The following is a 22,643-nucleotide window of genomic DNA, read 5'->3' as shown; positions in this document are numbered from 1 at the left end:
ACATTAAGGCAAGAAGTAAATATCCCCATGGGCATCAGCTGCGCTCCCCTTCTTGCTGATCTGCTTCTTTATGCCTTGTTTGTTTGTTTGTTTGTTTGTTTGTTTCTTGTTTAACGCCGCACTCAACAATATTCCTGCTATATGACAGCGGTCTGTAAATAATCGAGTCTGGACCAGACAATCCAGTGATTGACATGCGCATCGATCCACGCAATTGGGATATGATGACATGTATCAAACCAAGTCAGCGAGCCTGACCGTCGGACCCCGTAATCGCCTCTTACGACGAGCATAGTCGCCTTTTACGGCAAGCATAGGTCGCTGAAGCATGTGGATTAGAATTTCTGCCCAGATTGGCAAAGTCAGTGAACATAAGCTTCAGATATATCGATGTTCTGATATCGTTCAATAACCATCATACAACCAATTCCCTTCCACTGACTTTCCCACCTAAACTGGAAATAAAGTGAGAACGCTTCATGTGTTTCATGTTTAGATCTTTGCTTAAAGATACAGAGTGACAAAACACTCCACAAGACTGTATGACTTGAACTTTCCAATAGTCACCTTTCCCTCTATATCGAGCGATATACCTGCAGCTGCAGCCTTGGTTTCACAACTTTGGAGGTACAGTCGAGCATGCTGATGCGAGATTTCATAGAGCGTCATACAACTCTTGCTCAGAAGTTGTTACAAATATTGTGTCAGGTGTAATACCCTATTTTGACTTGTACCGTATGTTCCCGTGTTGTTAAGGTAAACAATTGACTTGTCTTCGCATGTGTTTGTGACGCATGCCACCAGTTGGGCAGGATACCCTCACCCGGCACCCGTGAAGATCCGGGGTAGAATAGGTCTTCAGCAACCCATGCTTGTCGTAAAAGGTGACTTACGGGATCGGATGGTCAGGCACGCTGACTTGATTGATGCATGTCGTCGTATTCCAATTGTGTGGATCGATGCTCATGATGTCAATCACTGAATTTCTGGTCCAGCCTCGATTATTGACCGCCGTCATATAGCTGGAATGTTGCTGAGTGCGGCGTTCAACAACAAACCAAACCATACAATCGACTCTGTTTTTTGACAATGATGATCATGGAAAAGGTTTTGTCGCTTTTATTTACATCATTTTAATACATTTCCCTGGTAATATCCGGCGTAGGCATTATCCGATGATAGACCCAGTGCATGTAGCCGGATGTGATGTGCTGTGATACTGTGGTATAGCTGGAAGACAACAGACGAATAAGATTCATATCACAAATGATATGTCCCGCAGGGAGGCTTGGATAGTTTGTCTATGTACCCACGTGCCTCCTGGAGATCATGAATGAATTGTACCCTCTTTGTACTCCATACTAAAAGGTCAGATGCATGAATTTTCTTTCTGTGGTCTAAAATGCTTACTTGGTTGGTTGGTTTGTTGTTTAATGCCGCACTCAGCAATATTCCAGCTATATGACGGCGGTCTGTAAATAATCGAGTCTGGACCAGACAATCCAGTGATTGATATCATGAACATCGATTCACGCAATTGAGATCGATGACATGCATCAACCAAGTCAGCGAGCTTGACCACCCGATCCCGTTAGTCGCCTTTTACGACAAGCATAGTCGCCTTTTACGGAAAGCTAAAATGCTTACTGTGAGGTTGTGCAGGTTTTTAGATGGTTATTGATTAAGGATATACATTTAGGAATGGTTAGGTTGAAGCTTGTGACCAGCAAATACCATATACATGTACCTTGCTGCATATATTTAGGTCCCGTGGGTTGCCGTGGTCCTACGGCGTTGATATCGATAGGCTGGGGAACTGATGTTTGTTTGGCCCAGGATTCCGCTGCACACCGGAACCGGAAGTCATATTCACCAAGAGACCAAAACTCAGCAGGTCTCGCCTAAAAACAAAATCAATAAAGCAAACATAATAGAGACACTGTTGCAGATGGACCTTGCTTTCCAAATGTCACGCTTGCATCCCAAGTACCAAGTTGATCTTGTTCTTTTTCATACACCCAATGAAATAATTTTATATCATTGGACGTTCTGTCCCTTTTGGCACTAATGTTATTGACAAGATTCAGGAGAAACGTGGCAAATATGCGGACCTCGCTTTCGAAATATAACGCTGGCATCCCAAGTACCAAATTGTCCGACTCCTAATTGTTCTCGCGGCCTTAGGTTTGGTACCTCCCAATCTTTTGACTGACATTGGGAGAGTACCCGGGTTTGTTCCCAGGAATACAACCCTTTTTATCAATCTGGTTAATGTAGAAGGCTGCAGTGTCTTCACATTCTTCGAAAGGTCATTGTAAAAATGAATTAATTGTTTTCCTGTTCAAGGAAGGATCAGTGTTCATTCAAACTGAAATCCGGGTTAGAATAGGTCTTCAGTAACCCACACTTGCCGTAAAAGGCGACTATGCTTGTCGTAAAAGGCGACTAACGGGATCGGGTGGTCAGGCTCGCTCCCAATTGCATTGATCGATGCTCATGCTGTCAATCATTGGATTGTCTGATCCAGACTCGATTATTTACAGACCGCCGTCATATAGCTGGAATATTGCTTAGTGCAACCAATCAAACTGAAATCTCAAGTTTTTTATGAGTATACAGACCATACTGCCTATTAGGCTTATATCAACTTTGCATTCACGTAACCATCTCATTCTACCGGGTACCCATTTGCTGATGGATGATCAGAGGCATGAAACAACATGATAAAGTAGACTTTAAAAACGTTATAAACGCCAATCATCGATTTCGAATTTCTGCCGATTCAGCGTGAACAGAATTTTTAAAAAGCATGAAGTCTAACCTTAAAGTTGTCATGTATGTCGTAGTATTCCTTCTTGTTAAGACCAGTGCCATGGTATTCAACGATATTTGGCCCTCGCTTGTTGTAGAAAACGTTGTCGTAGATCTGATTGCCTTCATACAAGACACACAGTGAGTGAGTGGGTGGGTGGGTGACACCAAGAATGAGCCACGAGGTTATTTAACTTCGACTAAGTCAACAGCACATGCATCCTTGAAACGTTACGAAGTGGTTTGTCAGCACTGTGACTATTCTTTCGCGGATGATAGCACCATAATGAACAACTGATATGTGTGGTTTGTGTCTTACCCATTGGATACATAGGATGATAACACCATAATGAGTCACTGATATGTGTGGTTTCTGTCTCACCCATTGGATACATAGGATGATAGCACCATAACGAGTCACTGATATGTGTGGTTTCTGTCTCACCCATTGGATACATAGGATGATAGCACCATAACGAGATACTGATATGTGTGGTTTCTGTCTCACCCATTGGATACATAGGATGATAGCACCATAACTAGTCACTGATATGTGTGGTTTCTGTCTCACCCATTGGATACATAGGATGATAGCACCATAACGAGTCACTGATATGTGTGGTTTCTGTCTCACCCATTGGATACATAGGATGATAGCACCATAATGAGTCACTGATACGTGTGGTTTGTGTCTTACCCATTGGATACGTAGGATTATTGGAATCGATAGTGGCTAGTTTGGGGTACCTCTCTGACCACGGCTTGGTCTTGTATGGAAACACCTGAAATCAACGAGTATTGGGTGACGTGACTGTAACTTGCTCCACAGATGTGACTACGTTGGAGCGCAAAATGCCTCACGACATGACAGGTTTATCGCTAACCACGATATTTATATAACTCGAGTTATCGGGACATTCGTCCTAAAGAGTTACATCAAAAGCTGGGCCCGTCAAGATCCGGGGTAGAATAGGTCTTCAGCATGCATTGCTTGTCGTAAAAGGCGACTATGTTTGTCGTAAGAGGCGACTTTGCTTGTCGTAAAAGGCGACTAACGGGATCGGGTGGTCAGGCTCGCAGACTTGGTTGATGCATGTCATCGATCCCAATTGCTTGGATCGATGCTCATGTTGTCAATCACTAGATTCTCTGGTCCAGACTCGTTTATTTACAGAACACCGCCATATAGCTGTCTTATTGCTGAGTGGGGCGTTAAACAACAAACAAACAAACAAATCTCAGGGAGCTTGACGTCGAGGTGAAGATAAATTGAGTGAGTGAGTGAGTGAGTTGGGTTTAACGCAGCTCTGAACAGTGTTCCAGTTATATCACGGCGTGATGTGGGAGGAAAGCCCGAAGCCCGAAGTGATGCAGGTCTCAGACGTTTCACTTTAGTGAAACCCAAGAGCACGGGTATGGTGCTGTCAAACCTAGAAACATAATCGGGGAGAACCGGGAGGGGACTATAAGATAATGGCATCAATCTAGATGTGACTAATCAATAACCGACATTTTTTACAAGAGATAATATTTTTCTTTCCTAAACAATATCACTTAATAATGTACACCACATATACTATCCAACGGACTGGAGAGTGGAAGGTCGGGGGTTCGATCCCTATAAAGCTAGAGAGAGAAACTTGCTCCTGGTTATGCGTGCCTAATGACTTAGATATCACTACCTTAAGTCTGTTAAATAGCGTCACTTTGTTGCTGTCATGCAGGATACCACGGCCGTCCACGTTGAGGGGGAAGTTTACAGCGTCGTAGAAAACGTTGTAGCGTATGATGTTGTCACGGCCGCCTCCGATGTTGGCGTGGTATTGGTTCTGTCATAAAACATTATGTTGATGGTTGCATGAGATCTTGCATCCTCCATTAAGCAAAGTAGTATTATACTACTCAAAAGAAGTTAAAGAACGCACTATTCTTTCTATTCCTCTCTGTTTTCATTCTGAATGAAAATATGGATGCCAAACTCAGTTTCAGAAGAGACATTTGATTGACTGTTAATTAGAATCTTAATTCTGTGCTAATTGCAGCGAATGAGTCCAGGTATTTCCCCTAAGGGATAATACGTTGAATAATCGAGAATCGTGACTGTCATGGTTGTTCCTTTGACCGATACAAGTCATTTATTCATCTTCAGAAACATTTTCTTCATTTAGAAAGCATCTGTAGTTAATGTACCTAAATATGTTTTACTTTCATCAAGTTTTCCTTACTATATTTTTAACATATGTTAAAGGGGGACTCAGATACCCAAACAAATAGGTGCATAAAGCCGTGTAGATTTAAAAATAAGAAGACAATGGAAACGATATATGGCTCAATACAACACCTATAATGGATAAAACTATTTCGGAAAGCATTCGGAGTGTGCCTTAAGAGTAGAAGATCATAAGAGTGAGTGAGTGAGTGAGTTGGGTTTAACGCCGCTTTTAACAGTATTCCATTTATATCACGGCATGTCAGCTTAATGTGGGAGGAACGCCGAAGTGATGCGGGTCAGACGTTTACCACATCGGTGAAACCCACGAGCACGGGTATATATGGTGCTGACACACCTAGAAACATAATCGGGGCGAACCGGGATTCGAATCCACAATCATAGGTTTCTGGCGTGCTCAAGGGACGCAATTCTGCACAGCGAATCGTGGCGCCTTAGACGACTGGGCCGCCCGTGCCCCCCGAAGATCATTAGATGGAGTTCTATTCCCCACCAACCCTGGTATCATGATGACAAATCAAGAATAACAAGCATGAAATATTCATATCCCCCGCCAATATGACATGTCCGGTTGTGTGCAATGCATTAGCTCCCATGAAGTATGTTCACTGGACTTTTTGTTAATTGCGTAATTGCAGCACTAAAAAAGTTATTACTGGTGTTGTTTTACCATCTGCAGTTTATGATATAATACGTAACTGTATTTTTAATTGGTTGTGCTATCACTTAAACAATAGTCAGAGAAGTAAGGGAGTTCTTACTTTACTTAGAGATTAAGGAGAGCAGGGGTCAGCATGAGGTGTACTGAGAAATCATCTGGTGATCTGAGTAGTAGACTGGAGTCTGGAATGCTACAGCACTGGCATGATCTGGAAACAACAAGTCCAGTATAGCTCCAAGACAGTGAGTTGGTGAGTGAATGAGTTGAGTCATTATCCGCACATTAAAGAAATCTTCAAGTTTCAGCTTTTCACTTAGATCATAGTTGAAATCCCCAGTAACTAGGACATGTTCACATTCATGCTGCTTGGAGAGATCCTGAAGTTTCAATCAATCAATCAATCAAGGTTTATTTCAGAAGCAAGGCCATTGACCCATGTACAATAAATTACAAAAATCAATTTTGAGACAGATTGCGTTTTGTCTAACAAATAGAGAGTTGTATATAAACGTTGCACAATTAATCAACATCAACTGCAAATCCTGAAGTTTCTGCATGAAATGATTAAGTGAATGTGACAAACGCGTCAATGACACTTTTGGAGGAACATACACACAAGCAATGCAGAATTTGCCAACAAGAAAAGAAATGTATTCAATACTGCGAGATGACATTACATCACAAAGCTGGACACTGTTCTTGAAACATACACAGCAATACCATGTATAGTGTCTCCTGGATAGACTTGATATCCTGGCAGGTCTCTTTCAATGTAATCATTGTTGTGTGCTTCTGTGAAACACAAAACATGAAGCACACCAACAAACTTACACTGCGAGGAAGTAGGCTGGTTCGGGTGCCCCTGATCATGTTACCGGCATGCACTGCGAGGAAGTAGGGTGGTTCGGGTGCCCCTGTTCATGTTACCGGCATGCACTGCGAGGAAGTAGGCTGGTTCGGGTGCCACTGTTCATGTTACCGGCATGCACTGCGAGGAAGTAGGCTGGTTCGGGTGCCCCTGTTCATGTTACCGGCATGCACTGCGAGGAAGTAGGCTGGTTCGGGTGCCCCTGTACTTGTTACCGGCGTGCACTGCGAGGAAGTAGGCTGGTTCGGGTGCCCCTGTTCAAGTTACCGGCATGCACTGCGAGGAAGTAGGCTGGTTCGGGCGCCCCTGTTCATGTTACCAGCATGCACTGCGAGGAAGTAGGCTGGTTCGGGTGCCCCTGTTCATGTTACTGGTACCCACTGCGAGGAAGTAGGCTGGTTCGGGTGCCCCTGTTCATGTTACTGGTACCCACTGTGAGGAAGTAGGCTGGTTCGGGTGCCATTGTTTATGTTACCACCATGAATGCGATGATGTAGGTGCCACTTGTAAATTGTGTTTTCACAATAATTCACCATATACCTTGACCAAGTTCCTTTGTCAAGTGGTATACATCTCAATTATGGTAACGGTTCCCAGACAACCCTGCGTGGATGTTTTTGTAAAATATGTAAACGGTTTCCGAGTTATGCTCTTGCTAAGGAAACATTCGATAATACTCCCAAACTATCAAAAGGCACCAGTTTACCACTAGACCTATTTATATGCCAATTTTGGAAGGAATATTGTACGGTTTTCAAGATCTGTGCCAAGTTTGATGATTTTCAGTGTAAGCCAAAGTCATTGCCATGGAAACACAATTTTCTTTTTAAATCCAAAAGTATCAAAAGACACCAGTTTTCCACTTGACCTATTTATGTGACAAGTTTGGTGAAGAAATATTGTATGTTTTTCAAGATCTGCTCCGGAAACGAGGACTACCGCCAGTTTCAGTCTAAGTTCAAGTCGTTGCCATGGAAACTCGAAAAATATATTTTTCTTAAATTCCAAACTGTCAAAAGGCATCAGTTCACCACTAGACCTATCTATGTGCCAAGTTTGGTTAAGATATCTCTTTTGAACCAGAAACGAAATATGACGGACGGACGGACGGAGAGACAGACGGACGGCACCCATTCGTATGTCCCCCTTCCACTTCGTGGCGGGGGAAAAAAATCGGGGAGAATCGAGGATTGGAATACACGATCTGCGGATCCTGGCACGGGTAAGGGGTGCAAAGCTGTATCTTACAACTTACTCGTGTTTGTGACAAACAAGACTGAGAGAACAGGAGGACGGGTCGGGAGACATGGTGACTCCACTCGTTTACCTGGTAGAAGACGTTGTGTTCGATGAGGACGCCGGAGAACTGGTCGTCCAGCATGATGCCCCTGTTCTCCGCTCCCGGCATGTTCTTCACAACGTTGTGGATGTAGTTGTATCGGATCCTGGTACCACGCTGCAGATTGAATCGGCATGAATTAAAACAAGCATTGTCATCAGAACGGGTATTACTGATAGGCTTTTTACAGTGTCAGATGCCACTTTTGGACACCGTTATGTGAAGACTTTTTTATCTTTTACAAACCTATTACATGTTATACTCCGACGCAAAGTGGGGCTATTCTGGCAGCTAGGAATGTGAAGACTAACCGAAATGGGTCAATTTTAGCCAGGTCGAATTTCGTGATGGAGAGATAGTTATTTTTAACATATATTGCTGTTACTGGGGAGTTATTTCAAACCTTTTGCACCGTAAGTTCAACTTCAAACGTAACTTAACTATTGTTTTTTAAATAAAGTGTCTTGAGAAATACATTAGCTCCACGTTCTTTGCCGCAATTTTCTACAACTTGTCACCCAAAAAATTGAAAATGGCATTTTTATTCTGTATTTCCATGAAACGACATAGTTCAGTCTAAGCAGCGCAATGTAGGCAAAATTTTGCAATACAATTACATATATGTCTACGAAAGGTCATTTAACCACTTCTTTTGGACGCTTTGTAACCAGTTGTTGAAACCAGTAATCAAACTTGAATCTGGGTTATATTTGCTACGTTATCACTAAATGTGACTATATTTCGAACTATTCCAAGACGGCTAGCCTCTTTACTCATGTGTAGTTACGCGTTCCAAAAGAGTACCATTTTCAAAGCGTTCTTTACATCTAGAGATAAACTGCAATTCAAGGTAATTTAACTCAATCTGTGGTTAGATTACTTCAAATTTCAAAACCCAGTAGGTAAATCTCGTCACTGTATGAAATAACACCTTGTGTTTTCTAGCTATTCGCTAACTATAAATTGTTGGACGGATTTACTCACTGCGGACCAATCTCTCCCTGCAATTATCCCGCCGCAATCAGTACTGTTCACACACATGTGGTGGATGTGGTTGTACTCTACTGTGTTGTCGTTACCCTGGCAATCAAAAGGTTGTGAGTTGGAACACAATGTCTATACTCCTCTGGTTTGAATACACCACGTTCACACCCGCCATACGTATTTACGGGTGATGGAGAAACACTACGTATGGATCATGTTGATAACCGTTAATATCCGGGGTAGAATAGGTCTTCAGCAACCCTTGCTTGCCGTAAAAGTCGACTATGCTTGTCGTAAAAGGCGACTGACGGGATCGGGTGGTCAGGCTCGCAGACTTGGTTGATGCATGTCATCGATTCCAATTGCGTGGATCGATGCTCATGATGTCAATCAATGGATTGACTGGTCCAGACTCAATTATTTACAGACCGCCGTCAGAAAGCTGGAATATTGCTGAGTGCGGCGTTAAACAACAAACAAACAAACAAAATTGATATGTCCTAAACTTAAACCTACGAGGCATTACGTGGTATATGTCCCGAGTGAGATACTTTAGAGTATAGATTATATACATCCGTATTCATTTAGCGTACCGCCAACCACATGCCGGTGTATTGGCCGTCGTGGAGGTAGTTGTGACGGGCTACGTTACCGATGCCGTCGAAAAACACAGCGTTGTAACCAACGCCTCCGACACGGGCAAACTGTCAAATATGGTTGTCTTCAACTAGGTTGCCAGATGGCGTTAACGTCATCCGGTCTCCACCTGTAAGTGTACCAAACATAATGAAAAACATCAACAACAAAACAAAACAACATCGTCTTTTGTTTTCTTTGTTTCGGCGAAACAAAGTTGTACAAACAACAAAAACTGTGCGAACTGACCTCTGGACCTGACCTCAAAACTATCATAATTTAATTGCTGCAATTATAAACTCGGAATTTTGAACGATAGGTTGTCATCTATAGATGACTTACGGTATATACAAGAACATTAATAGTAATTAAAGAAGAATGTATGCTATTTATTGTTATTTTTATCTAAACCGGCAAAGTTCCGAAGTTCTAGCAGACCCACGGAACCAATGGCATAATGTATTCTAGGAGTTCCTCGCAGTGACGTCCAGTCATCATGCAGGATATGCCACTGGATATTCAGTCCCAGGTGACAATGTCCGAGGGTATTCACACTCCAGGTGTTCGCGAAAAGGGCAAGCAAGTAAGAATGGTTGGTTGGTTTGTTGTTTAACGCCGCACTCAGCAATATAACAGCTATATGACGGCGGTCTGTAAATAATCGAGTCTGGACCAGACAATCCAGTGATTAATATCATGAGCATCGATCCACGCAATTTGGATCGATGACATGCATCAACCAAGTCAGCGAGCCTGACCACCCGATCCCGTTAGTCGCCTTTTTCGACAAGCATAGTCGCCTTTTACGGCAAGCATGGGTTGCTGAAGACCCATTCTACCCCGGAATCTTCACGGGACCAAGTAAGAATGTGTTTGTTGCCTGAAACCGCACAGCCGTACTCTTACCATGCGACGGCGGCTTGTAAACAAACCAGACAATCAAGTGATTGGCCTGAAAGTCCAGTGACTCGATAATGTGTTTACTGATTTTGTTAAAACTGAAATGGAAATTATGAATTATAACCCAATTTTGAATTTAGAAGGATCTAATGAACATCTCTCACAATTTGAGATCCGGGGTAGAACAGGTCTTCATCAACCATGCTTGCCGTAAAAGGTGACTATGCTTGTCGTAAGAGGCGACTAACAGAATCGGGTGGTCAGCCTCGCTGCGTGGATCGATGTTCATTATGTCAATCACTGGATTGTCTGGTCCAGACTCGAATAATTACAGACCCTCGTAATGTAGCTGGAATATTGCTGAGTGTGGCGTTAAACAAACAACAAACAATTTGAACACAATATGCAATGGTTTATGAGAAGAAGGCTGATATTTTATTTCACAACTTCACAAACTACGGCGGCCATTTTCAGTGTTTCAAAATGAAAAGTTTACATCATTTTAATTAGATCTTCAGCAACCCATACTTGCCGTAAAAGACGACTATGCTTGTCGTAAATAAGGCGACTAAGGGGATCGGGTGGTCAGGCTCGCTGACTTGGTTGATACATGTCATCGGTCCCAATTGCGTGGATCGATGCGCATGATGTCAATCACTGGATTGTCTGGTCCAGACTCAATTATTTTACATACCGGCGTCATATAGCTGGAATATTGCTGAGTGCGGCGTTAAACAACAAACAAACAAACAAACATCATTTTAGCTTGGGACAGGGACAATATGTTATGTGAAAATGATACTGATATGTGATCAATAGATTTGGGGGAAAAGATAGTTTAAGTTTTAGTGCTAAGGGAAGGATAAACGCCAGACGAAGATCTGTAACCTGAGAACACACTAACGGTGTCAACGTGGTCTAAAAATACGGATGCATGAATAATGGAAACAGTAAGTAGGTGAATTATTTTGTTACCGGTCAGGTTGACGCCACCATTTGTGTAGTGGATGTCGCACCGGGATACGGTGATGTTGTTGCTGTCGCTGAAGCTAACGCCATAGGCACCTGAGGATAAAGGTAAATATTAAAACAAACAATTGACTATCAAAAAGAGACATGATAAGGGTCTATTCGGTCCGCTGGTAATATGAAATATTAAGGTGATAGGAGACTTTGAAATATCTGTATTCAATTATCAGAATTAGGTTTAATGGCTGACACTCATCTATATTTTCTTACTCATACGACCCATGAATGTCGGAAGGGGCTATTATGCTTGTCGTGAGAGGCGCTATGCTTGTCGTAAGAGGCGACGAACGGGACTGTGTGGTCAGGCTCGCTAACGTGGTTGATGAATGTCATCGTATCCCAGTTGCGTACATCTATGCTCATGATGCCAATCACTGGATTGTCTGGTCGAGACTCGGTTATTTACAGACCGCCGTCAAACAGCTGACATATTGCTGAGTGAGGCGTAAACCAACCAACAAACAAACAATCGTACAATCGTACAGCTTAAAAAATCAGGTATAATCGTCCGAAATAGTTTTAAGTACTCACCTAAATTCTTAATTTCCATGTTTTGAACGATGATGTTGTGTACACCTTCTCCAGTGATTCCCGCTTTGCGACACGCCTCCAAAGTAAACCCCTCAAATTTGAGGTTACTCACGCCTCGGTCCAAGCTGCAAAAAAACACACGTTACTCCGTGAATCAAACTATCTTTATGGAAATGCGCACCCTGGCGCCATCTTGCATAAGCCTACTCTGATGTCAATAAGTGAAAACCACACAAACATTTCCATAATCATTTTAACGTTTTCTTGACACTTTTGGTTGGGTTATAAAAGCATATGTGCACAATTACTTTCCAAAGAGACAAAGGCATGCAACGAATGATAAACTCATGGAACGAAAATGAGTCGAGACGTGGCAGACGTGACGTACATACAGTAATAATGTGCACTGCGGCGTAGAGGAAATGCATTACCCCATCCAAATAAGTCATGTTTTGCTACCTCAGTAGATAGGGTGTTCACATCAACGTCGCACATTACTTGCAGGGTGTGTTTGTTTGTTGTTTAACCAAGTCAGCGAAGCCTGACCACCTGATCCCGTTAATCGCCTCTTCCGACAAGCATAGTCGCCTTTAACGGCAAGCATGGTTGCTGAAGACCTATTCTACCCCGAATCTTCACGGATCTGCACGGTGTAGACGAACATATACCGAACACATGACTCCAGGATAGACGTTCCCTTATTTCATTCAACAGTCTTCCAAGGCAACTGCTGTGATATCCTCCAGTGACTATTTTGAGATGAGCCTGTCACGGGTTGAGCGGTGTTGGTTGTGGTATTAAGATAAGCCGGAAGTACTAGTAGAATATTTCCAAAGTTGACGCATCGCTGACAAAAATAATGTTCGATACAATTGGCTATTTTGACTTGTACCATGTTCCCGTAATTGTTTAGGTGAACAGATGACTTGCCTTTGCATGTGTTTGTGACGGAGTCACTGGGTGGGTAGAATACGCTCACCTTTTCGCGAACACTCGGTAATATCACTATTTTATAATGACTTATAAACACATGCTTCTTAATAAAGTCGGAATCATATAATATTTTCATTAGGGATTTCCTACCGTAATGGAAGTGATTTTTATCGTTTTTTATTGATTACATCGTTTGTGTTTCCCGGGAATGACTTCAAAATGAGTTCTTAAGTCTAACTACGTGCTTGAGACACACCTATGTCTTGTCATTGTCTCGTCATGGTCAGAAATAATAATAGATGAACTTTTGTTTTTGTTTCCGAAACGTTAATGGAATTTCATTTGAAACTTCCCGTGAGTTGACCATATTTTCAGTCTTAAATATTCATTGACAATGTTTCTTGTTTTACTTGTACAGGGTCAGCCCTGTTTTGTGTTCAAAAATATACTAGACCAGGGCCAATTGCCAGCCAGTCGTTGCAAGCTTGGTTCAAGTCGTTGAAACATACAAGTTGATAATGTAAATTATAAAGAGACAAGATTTTCACACAAAGTCGAACCACTGAGTGGAAAAGGACACCGGATCGGAGTGTTCCCCCGAGATAACGTAACCAAACATAAGTCACGTCTGCCTTTGGATTGGACGAAGATGGGTGCAGAGGGACAGAGAAACGTGCCTGATGCAGTCGTTGATGAGGGACACAGTGATGATGTCAGAGGAGTCCATGGTGCCGGTCTTTGTGTTGGGCCAGATGTGGAAATTCCCAAACTGACTTTTAACATTATGTGTTATGTAAGTGCGATATTTATAAGTTACAGGAAGAGGAGGAGGTGGAGGAGGAGGTGGTTCTTCTCACCGGCAGATCCAGCTCTGAGAGTCATGTTGATAACCCGGAAGTAGCCACCCTGATTGTCAGCATAGGCCAGATGGGCCGGGTTGTAATGACCTGGACATAATGGAACCAATCTAAATCGCCACACTTTGTACTGTTCACGTATAGCTGAACTTTCAAAGTAGGTCATATGCTATATCAGGGTAATATAGTCTGCATTTCAAAAGCTCAATAAAACTCTTTGCGTAATGTGATAGTAATCTATCTGCTTATTGTGACTATATTCGAATTTGTTTGGAATGAGTTTTAAACACAATCTGTTGCATACCATATTTACACGTTAAGTTCCCTGTTATTTCCGACCGCCTACGTGGTCTAGTTGGTAGAGCTTCCGCTCGGAGAGTGGAAGGTCGGTGTCAAATCCCCGGCCGCGTCAGACCAAAAGACGTTTTTAACTTGAAGCTCGGCATTAAGGGGCTAAATCAAGGACTGGTCGGCTCGAGGTCAGTATACTGTGTCTGAGTGGGGTACTCATGTTAATCTGTGGCATTGTATGTCAGTGGGCTAGCACTATAAATGGGCATCAGTCCGGACTAGTACAAGCAGCCACACACACACACGTGCATGCACGTCACTGTATGAATGCAATAATCCTGGACGCGACGTTTAACCCCATTTCACCTCACCTCACCCAGTTATTGACATCCTGCACTGTTCTACTAATAATGAGGATATTCAACAAATAGCATAGCATATTTCTGACCACTGAGTCACCGAGCTACCCAGCCACAATGGGGGATCAGTAGTACAAACAACACGGGATGTCCTTAGCTCTACTGACCTACTCTGAGTCCGTAGTTCGTGTCGTTTGCCAGAGTGAACTGATGTTTGCTGATGTCAATGTCGCTGATCCCAACACCATCATCCGCCCAGCTGAAATACCTGTACAGACAGCAGCCTTGAGAATTCTTTGACTAGACTTGAATTTCTTATTGAATCCTACATTCTTATAAATACGTTGTATAAGCAGTGACATCTTTATCATTTTACCCAACATCAATGCTACTACCGTGACATAAAACATCCATCCCATTCCATTGCACACATTCTCCATCCCATTCAACGTCATCCGTAACGTAACTGCCGCCGTTATATCTGGGTGAACGAACCACAACACCCCTGTGCTATATGCAACATCTGGGTGAACGAACCACAACACCCCTGTGCTATATGCAACATCTGGGTGAACGAACCGCAACACCCCTGTGCTATATGCAACATCTGGGTGAACGAACCACAACACCCCTATGCTACGCAGACACTTTGACCATACAGTGCGTAATCGGCTGTGGGACGCATGATTTCTTGCCTAAAGACTAGTTCGACGTAACATCTTGACACAACGTCACCTGGCTGAACGTTGGCAGTGGTGCAGACAGAGTGAGATGGACACGTGCAAGACGAAAGGCCGTTCTGTTCAGGGATGAGCTTTCCACTCCGACCTGCTAATGGACGTGCACGTGTCTACAGACGTCAGAACGAAGGATATGCCCTAAATTGTGTGCAGCAGGTCGACTGATTTGGAAGTGGGAGCGTCATGGTGGCCTGTCGGACCTGCTATTCGCTTTAGAGATGAGATCTTGCAACGGCAGGTCGTCCTGTTCATTAACGCCAACGGTGTACTTTTCCAACAAGACAACGCCTCATAGTGCACTTGTCTGCCAGGCCTTCCCACAACAAAGCAATATCCAGATGCTACGCTGGCCTGCTCGATCACCTTCCCTGGATTACCAAATGCGCCGATGGAATCCACCAGCGCATACACTCCAAGCACTGCTCATGGCACTTAAGAAACTTTGAGGCAGAACTTTCCTCAACACGTCATACAGGATCTGATTGCCTCCATGGGTCACTGCAGTCAAGTTGTCATCAATGCTCGTTGAGGCCACAACAGATCATGACGTTTTGGTTTATCATATTATCTTTACCCGACCTGCGTATGTTTTTCAGTCAGTTCACATGTGATCATGACATTTGTAATCAATCATATAACTTTGTCCATAAACTGATAAAATCTATGTTAGGTTTCTTTTTGTAGGAAGAGTTATACAATGATTCTAAACACACTGTTACTGTTTTCTGCAATAAATCCATTACGGTTGTGGAAATCACGTTGAATGTTACCAGAATCCGTAGGCCCATGGTTCCTTCTCGTGCACCCATCTGGCGTCTTCTATCGTGTTGTAGGTGAAGATCCTGCTACGTCTACCACCAGGAACAGAGACCAGGTTCAGGAATTTCTGCAAGAATTTCACACATTTGTATATTTGTTTCTTTTAGGATCCGATTTTAGAGTGTGGTCGATAAATATGTTCTACCTATTTTGCCGATAAGACACACTTTTCTATTGAATTATCACAGCAGAAACTGTGATCAAGTGAGAATTCTGTAAACAAAATATTTACCAAATAATATGATACCCACACACTAACAACACACATTTGTATGTACACTAGCGTTAGAGGCTGTGTTGTCAAACAAATATGTTTTCAGTCTATCAAGAAATGGGGCTGTTCTGAGGGCAGTTGCAAGAGCATTCCATTTCTGCGCTGCAGTTACTTCATAAGGTGGCGGGTTCCTGGATGGCTAGTACAAATGAACAAAATGTAGATGTTCTATATACACAGGGTAAGCAACTTAAAGCCAATTCTCTTTGCAATAGACAGCCAATGGAGGGATCGTAACACTTGTGTGTTATTGGATCTTCTGGAGATTGTTGATGTTATCCTTACGTATTTCCACTATCAGACTGTTGCATTAGGATGAAACTAGTGATTGTACTTGTGCTGCTGTGTCGTCACAGGATGATATATGGCTCTGATGTTCCTCAAATTGTAGTAGCAACTAAGACATAGGTAGTTAACATGATAGGTCATAGAAAGGCTGGAATCAAGGTGAAATCCCGCGTTTATGATTACAGGTGTAAATGGAATGTCGGCTTTGCCCACGGAAAGATATTTGGTGTGAAGCTTGTGAAGTGTGGATGACGGCCGGGTGATAATAGATTCAGTATTACAGTCATTCAGCTGTAACTTGTTACTTGACATCGAGAGCTTAACATAGGAAATACAGGTTTCCATGTTCCTCGCGGCATCTTGGTGTGGTGACTGGTCGATGGAAAGACCGTTCACCAGCTGTGAGTCGTCAGCGTAAAAGTGATGGAGGATATTGTGCTGATTGATAACGTCTCCGATTGGACATGTGTACAGAGTAAAGAGGACAGGCCCTAAAACAGGTCACTGAGAAAGTTAGGCTGGGTATTCCTTATAATCACACACTGTTTCCAAAGACGCTTTGCAAACGGCTCTGTGGCTTCTACTGATCTACTGTGTCAAATGCTGAAGAAGGAGCTCTCAGTACAAACAGTAAAACCAATGCCATTGTCAACAGCCAGGATGATATCATTCAGAACACGATTCAATACTGTCTCTTTTCCATGATCAGTTGATTGGATAAGCTGACTGGCATATATACATGAGGTTATTCGCTCCTAAATGCTCCATTAGTCTCTGTTTGACCGCTTTTTTCTATAATTATTTAGACAAATGTTAAATTTGATACCGATCGGTAGTTCTTCATCACACTGGAAATGAGAACAGACTTTTCAATAAAGAAATGATAACAGCTGATAACAAAACTGAATTAGAACCTCGATCCTCCCAAAGTGCTCTGTAATCCTGAGCACCGACATAAGTATTTTTAACCTGGCAGCTCTCAAAGTGTCCTGCCATGACATGGAAAAGATCAGATAATAAAGAAGAATATTAAACACACAAGGGCAGATTCAATATATTTCAAAGGGCGTTTAGAATATTATGGGATTTATCAGGTCGGTACTGGGCCAGTCTGGCTCTCCCTTCCCACCTCATCAGGGTACTGGGCCAATCTGGCTCTACCTTCCTACCTCATTAGGGCACTGGGCCAATCTGGCTCTACCTTCCTACCTCATTAGGGTACTGGGCCAATCTGGCTGGCTCCCCATTGATGAAGATCTCCAGCCATGACGTCCTGGATACGTAGAAGCCGAACTTGGACATCTGGCCGTAATCTGTGACGCCGGCACTAGGTAGGTTCAACTGCAACACCTAGAGCACAGGAACTTGAGCAGAGTACCATACTCCTGTAAGTAACATCTTCTAAACTGTGGGTTTCTATTACTCAGAGTGGGTAAATGGGTGAGGGTGGTTTAGTACTACTTTTAGCCTGATTCCAGCTATTTCCTGTTCCAACTCATTGAGGCTGCTCTCAAACCCTCTTGAGTTGTTGAATTGAAATCCCTGTCAACAGTCTGTTGCAGTAGTCCAATATCTTGCTCCATCACCATTGCTAGTGTTTCTATTATACAACCGTCACGTTTCACCATAGTCATTTAAAAGAATGACAGTATATTCATACTACCTTTGACCTTGAATTTGATGGCAGCATATTCAGCACGTTGCTGTCTGTCACGTGGGTAAACAGGTTTGCTGGGATCTGCTTGCCTCCTGTCTGGTGACATCACAACAGACGAAGGTTGGTATGTACAGAACATTAAATTGTTATATTTGTTACAATTCTCAGTGATCTAAAGGGTTAAATTCATGAGTCTGTTATATCACACTGAAAGTAAATGTGTTGGCTTTGATTGTGATTCTTTTGTTCAATTCAAATATTTTGAGGACCTGAGTTTGTTTCCAATAATAATAAACAAATGTGAAAGCACCCTTTCTATAACCATTCTGAATTCGACGACTCCGACGATAGCACGAGCGCGTGTTAATGAAGTCAAATTGTGGACCATGTGTTCGCGAAGAAATCATAAGAAATCCATAATCATAACTGCCAAAAAGCAGGATCCATTGTACGAGTCAAGTGAATACATTCATCACGAGTAGAAGCAGGCATTGGTTACAGCTGAAGGTGCATTTCCTAGCTTTGAGTGGAGAAATTGTAATTGACAGGGCTTCGACTCCTGACTGCACGCCGAACATTTTGACAGGGCAAAGCATGAACTGTTGGGAGTAGAAGACTACTGAGGGTCGTTTCATTTGCCCTGTGGATATTCAATACGTGTCCCTCTATACTTACAACGTGTGTCCCAACTCACCACGTGGACCTCCCCAGTAACCACTCTGGCCTCATCACTTACCACACGTGTCCCAACTCAGCACTTAGACCTTCCCATTCACCACGTGGAACTCACCACTTACCACGTGTGTCCCAACTCACCATGTGAACCTCCCACTAACCACGCGAACCTCCCACTAACCACGCGGACCTCCCCACTCAGCACGTGTGCCCCCACTCACAACGTGGACCTCCTGGTCCTGGTAGGCTCTGAAGGTGACAGGCTGGGAGTAGGCGTGAGTGAAGTGTAGGGTGGACTGCAGGTTGTGATAGCCTCCCATCAGCTCCACGTACACCGCTGCAGGAAGAGATGGGAGTTAGAAAGAAGTTAATTTAAAATCCATTGAATGTATTTATGTCAATCTGGCATATTTAAGACAAGTTAACAACATATAAATTAAGAAAATATATTCATACATACAAGAGTTTGAAAACAACATTCTGAAAGGTGAGCTGCAAAACCTACTCACTGTTGTCCTTGACCCCACTGCTGTCCAGTAACTGCCTGGCCTTGTCCAGGGTGGCAACCGGGTGGGCGGCATCCAACCTAAGTACAAGGCACATGTTTCTGTTTGCGGGTAGGGCACCTTTGCAGGGCATTTTAAGCACCATACAGATATACTATATCGATACAGTGATCAGTACCTTCACCTAAATATAAATTGCCAACGCAAGAGAAACAGGGTCCATTTGGCGTAAAGGGTAAATAGCTGTGGATAATATATGAATGCACCACTGACAATCAGTGATGACACCTGGTGTTCGTGAAAAGGGTAAGCATGTCCTGCCCTACCGGAAGCACCCGCCATCTATACAATTTTTCAAAAAAAAAAAAGTATTTATTGACTAACGCAGCACAGCAGTACTCCTGCCATGCGACGTCATCCTGAAAACAAACCAGACAATCAAGTGATCAATGAACCAGACAATCAGGTGACACGACAAATACAAACCAAATGTCCGGACGGTATGCCATGATGTTATGGGTGTCTTCAGAGAGTTCATGGGGTAGTTTGGTAGTGATTCATAAACACATGCTCATGATATAGTCGGAATCGTATCATCGACTCTGTTTTTGGCAGATATGTCTTGCAGGTTGTATTTACATGCCTCTTCAGACAAGGTGAGGGGGCACAGATGTTCAAGTTGTTTAAGATGTGGCAATTCTCCGTGTGTCCTTGGATTCAAATTCCGGTTTGGTCTGATTAGGTATCTGAGTTTTTTATCACCACACCCTCGTGTCTGTAGCTGCAGTCACATCTTCGCCAAGTAAACATACCTTTCAGTTAAAATTGCAATCAGAATCCAAGTATATTCTTTCTAAATTTGACGGGGGCACGGGTGGCCCAGTCGTCTAAGGCGCTGCGATTCGCTTTGCAGAGTTGCGTCCCTTGGGCACGCCAGGAACCTATGATTGTGGGTCCAAATACCGGTTAATCCCGATTATGTTTCTCTGTTTGTCAGCACCATACCCGTGCTCGTGGGTTTCACCAAAATGGCATCATTTCGGGCTTTCCTCCCACATTAAGCTGACATACCGTGTTATAACTGCAATACTGTTAAAAGCGGCGTTAAACCCAACTCACTCACACACTCTAAATTACACAGCAACTGTTCTGTAAAGGTGACAGGTTCCACTGTATAGTTTCAATTACTATTACATTACTGTTACTTTTGACAGTATGAACACCGTGAGCATTGGCACTTACACTTTGAATATCCCATTCAAATAGAATTCATAACGTTCCACAGGGTTGATCTATATTCCTGGTATTTTGGTTCTGTTCTGGTATTTGGATACCGTGCGGGTCTTATCTGACAACGAACCAAAACACCTTTGGCAATAACGAACCGTGATAAACATAACACATCGATGTTAGACGGATATTTTGCCAGGAACCCGGGATTCTACCATTCATATATGAGTGAGTGAGTGAGTGAGTGAGTGAGTGAGGTTTAACGCCGCTATTGGCAATATTCCATCAATATCACCCGTTGTACCTATGTGTTGTACCTATGTGCGAAATCGGACGGTTCTATGACGTGACGAGCGAACGGATTTTACCACTCAGCTACCCGACCGCCACCATTCATATATCAAGCATGCAGTATCAAGGATCAATAAAATTAATCTTTTATGAACAATAATACAATGTTGGTAATGTAAGCACGTTTGAGTTTGTACACTCCACAAACAGCAGTGATGTGCGTTTGAAATGGCTGTACATACAGCCTATGTGACCATTGCTAAGACAGCATCATACGTCGTTCAGTATGCAATGTATTCCGGCATATCGGCATTTGGATAAATGTCGTGCGACACCAAATAAAAACACCTTCAGCAATTTATCAACCTATATAAAAGAACTGCTTACCCTGAGTTCCCGTCTGAGCCCTTGGGGCTGACGTAGATGTGGACTGTCTTGGAGTGACCCAGGGGCAACAACAGCCCAAGACACAGAGCGACTACCCACGTCATTGCTTGGTTTCAAGTGTCACAGTCACATTACATATCGGCCCTATTACATAAAAGAATAGCTTACCCTGAGTTTCCGTCTGTTCCCTTCGGGCTGACGTAGATGTGGACTGTCTTGGAGTGACCCAGGGGCAACAACAGCCCCAGACACAGAGCGACTACCCACGTCATTGCTTGGTTTCAAGTGTCACAGTGTTGAAGATAACAAGCGTATAATGGATTATATAGACAGCTGGGTAACATGGCCTTGAACGAGATAAGGATAACAGAAGCTGCATGTATTGACAAAACAAATGTGGAAATGTCCTCCACATGTCTACCATAATACCATTCTGTTCAGTCCTGTACATTTCATCATTGGAAATCATGATCACTTATATCAATACAATAATTACGCTGAAAATCCAGACTGAATTTGATGAACGGGTTGAATTGTTTGAAGGCGGAGCAATATAAAGTTTATTATACTGCAATTATACAGTTATAATATACCGAAAGCATTTTCTAAATGGGCCAAAGCAATGAAAATACGAAAGTGGTTCAATTGATCTACATGATTCATAAAAGTTTTCAATTTTGTTAATCAATACAAATCTATAGAATATATAGTTTTCCTTGGAGAAATATATATTTTTGTCCCAGCTAAATGTTTTGATCCCAGGTTACCTGTCCCAATTTATACACGCGCTGTGAATCCATTCCAGTCAAATCCTGGTTTGCAGTGTATTCCATAACCAAATTCCAAAAAACATCGGTACAAAGAGAGAAACATAGATGGGTTCAGGAAATGTACCACGAAATTCCTGTTTAGTGACGTTCGTAAGAGACTAAAAAAGAACAGCCTGTGAACAAAATATTTCTCATTCATGAAATTATTCAAAATGCAAATATCCTAAAGAAAATAACAGTAAAACCATGCAGCCGGATTAGCCATCAGACATCACACGTGAACCATGCATAGTGCCACTCACTGACTCAATAGGTATTATTATTATTGACACAGATCTCAACGATACTGCTTATCTCTCCGCTGATTAACTCAATGTTTTGATCCTAAAACGGGACAGACGAGATCGTTGGTCTACTTTCATACAGTGTCAAATCACGCACACCCAAGATTCAAGTAGTCTCACACACAACTGAACCTTTAAAACTTTAGTTACACTGTAATAAACTCAGTCCGCCCCGATTATGTTTCTAGGTTTGTCAGCACCATACCCGTGCTCGCGAAGTGGTAAACGTCTGA

The 22,643-nt window shown here is 42.8% G+C and overlaps 1 pseudogene; it reads right to left on the bottom strand.

Annotated features, from left to right (window-relative positions):
* Positions 1-1,145: 1,145 nt before the first annotated feature.
* On the bottom strand, positions 1,146-21,400 carry LOC139455853 (uncharacterized; annotated as a pseudogene).
* Between the last annotated feature and the right edge of the window lie 1,243 nt (positions 21,401-22,643).

Source organism: Haliotis cracherodii, unplaced genomic scaffold, assembly GCF_022045235.1.
Source record: "Haliotis cracherodii isolate W230 unplaced genomic scaffold, xgHalCrac1.p SCAF_11, whole genome shotgun sequence".
In the NCBI taxonomy this organism is placed as follows: Eukaryota; Metazoa; Mollusca; class Gastropoda; order Lepetellida; family Haliotidae; genus Haliotis; species Haliotis cracherodii.
This window is presented reverse-complemented; position numbering and strand designations above follow the sequence as displayed.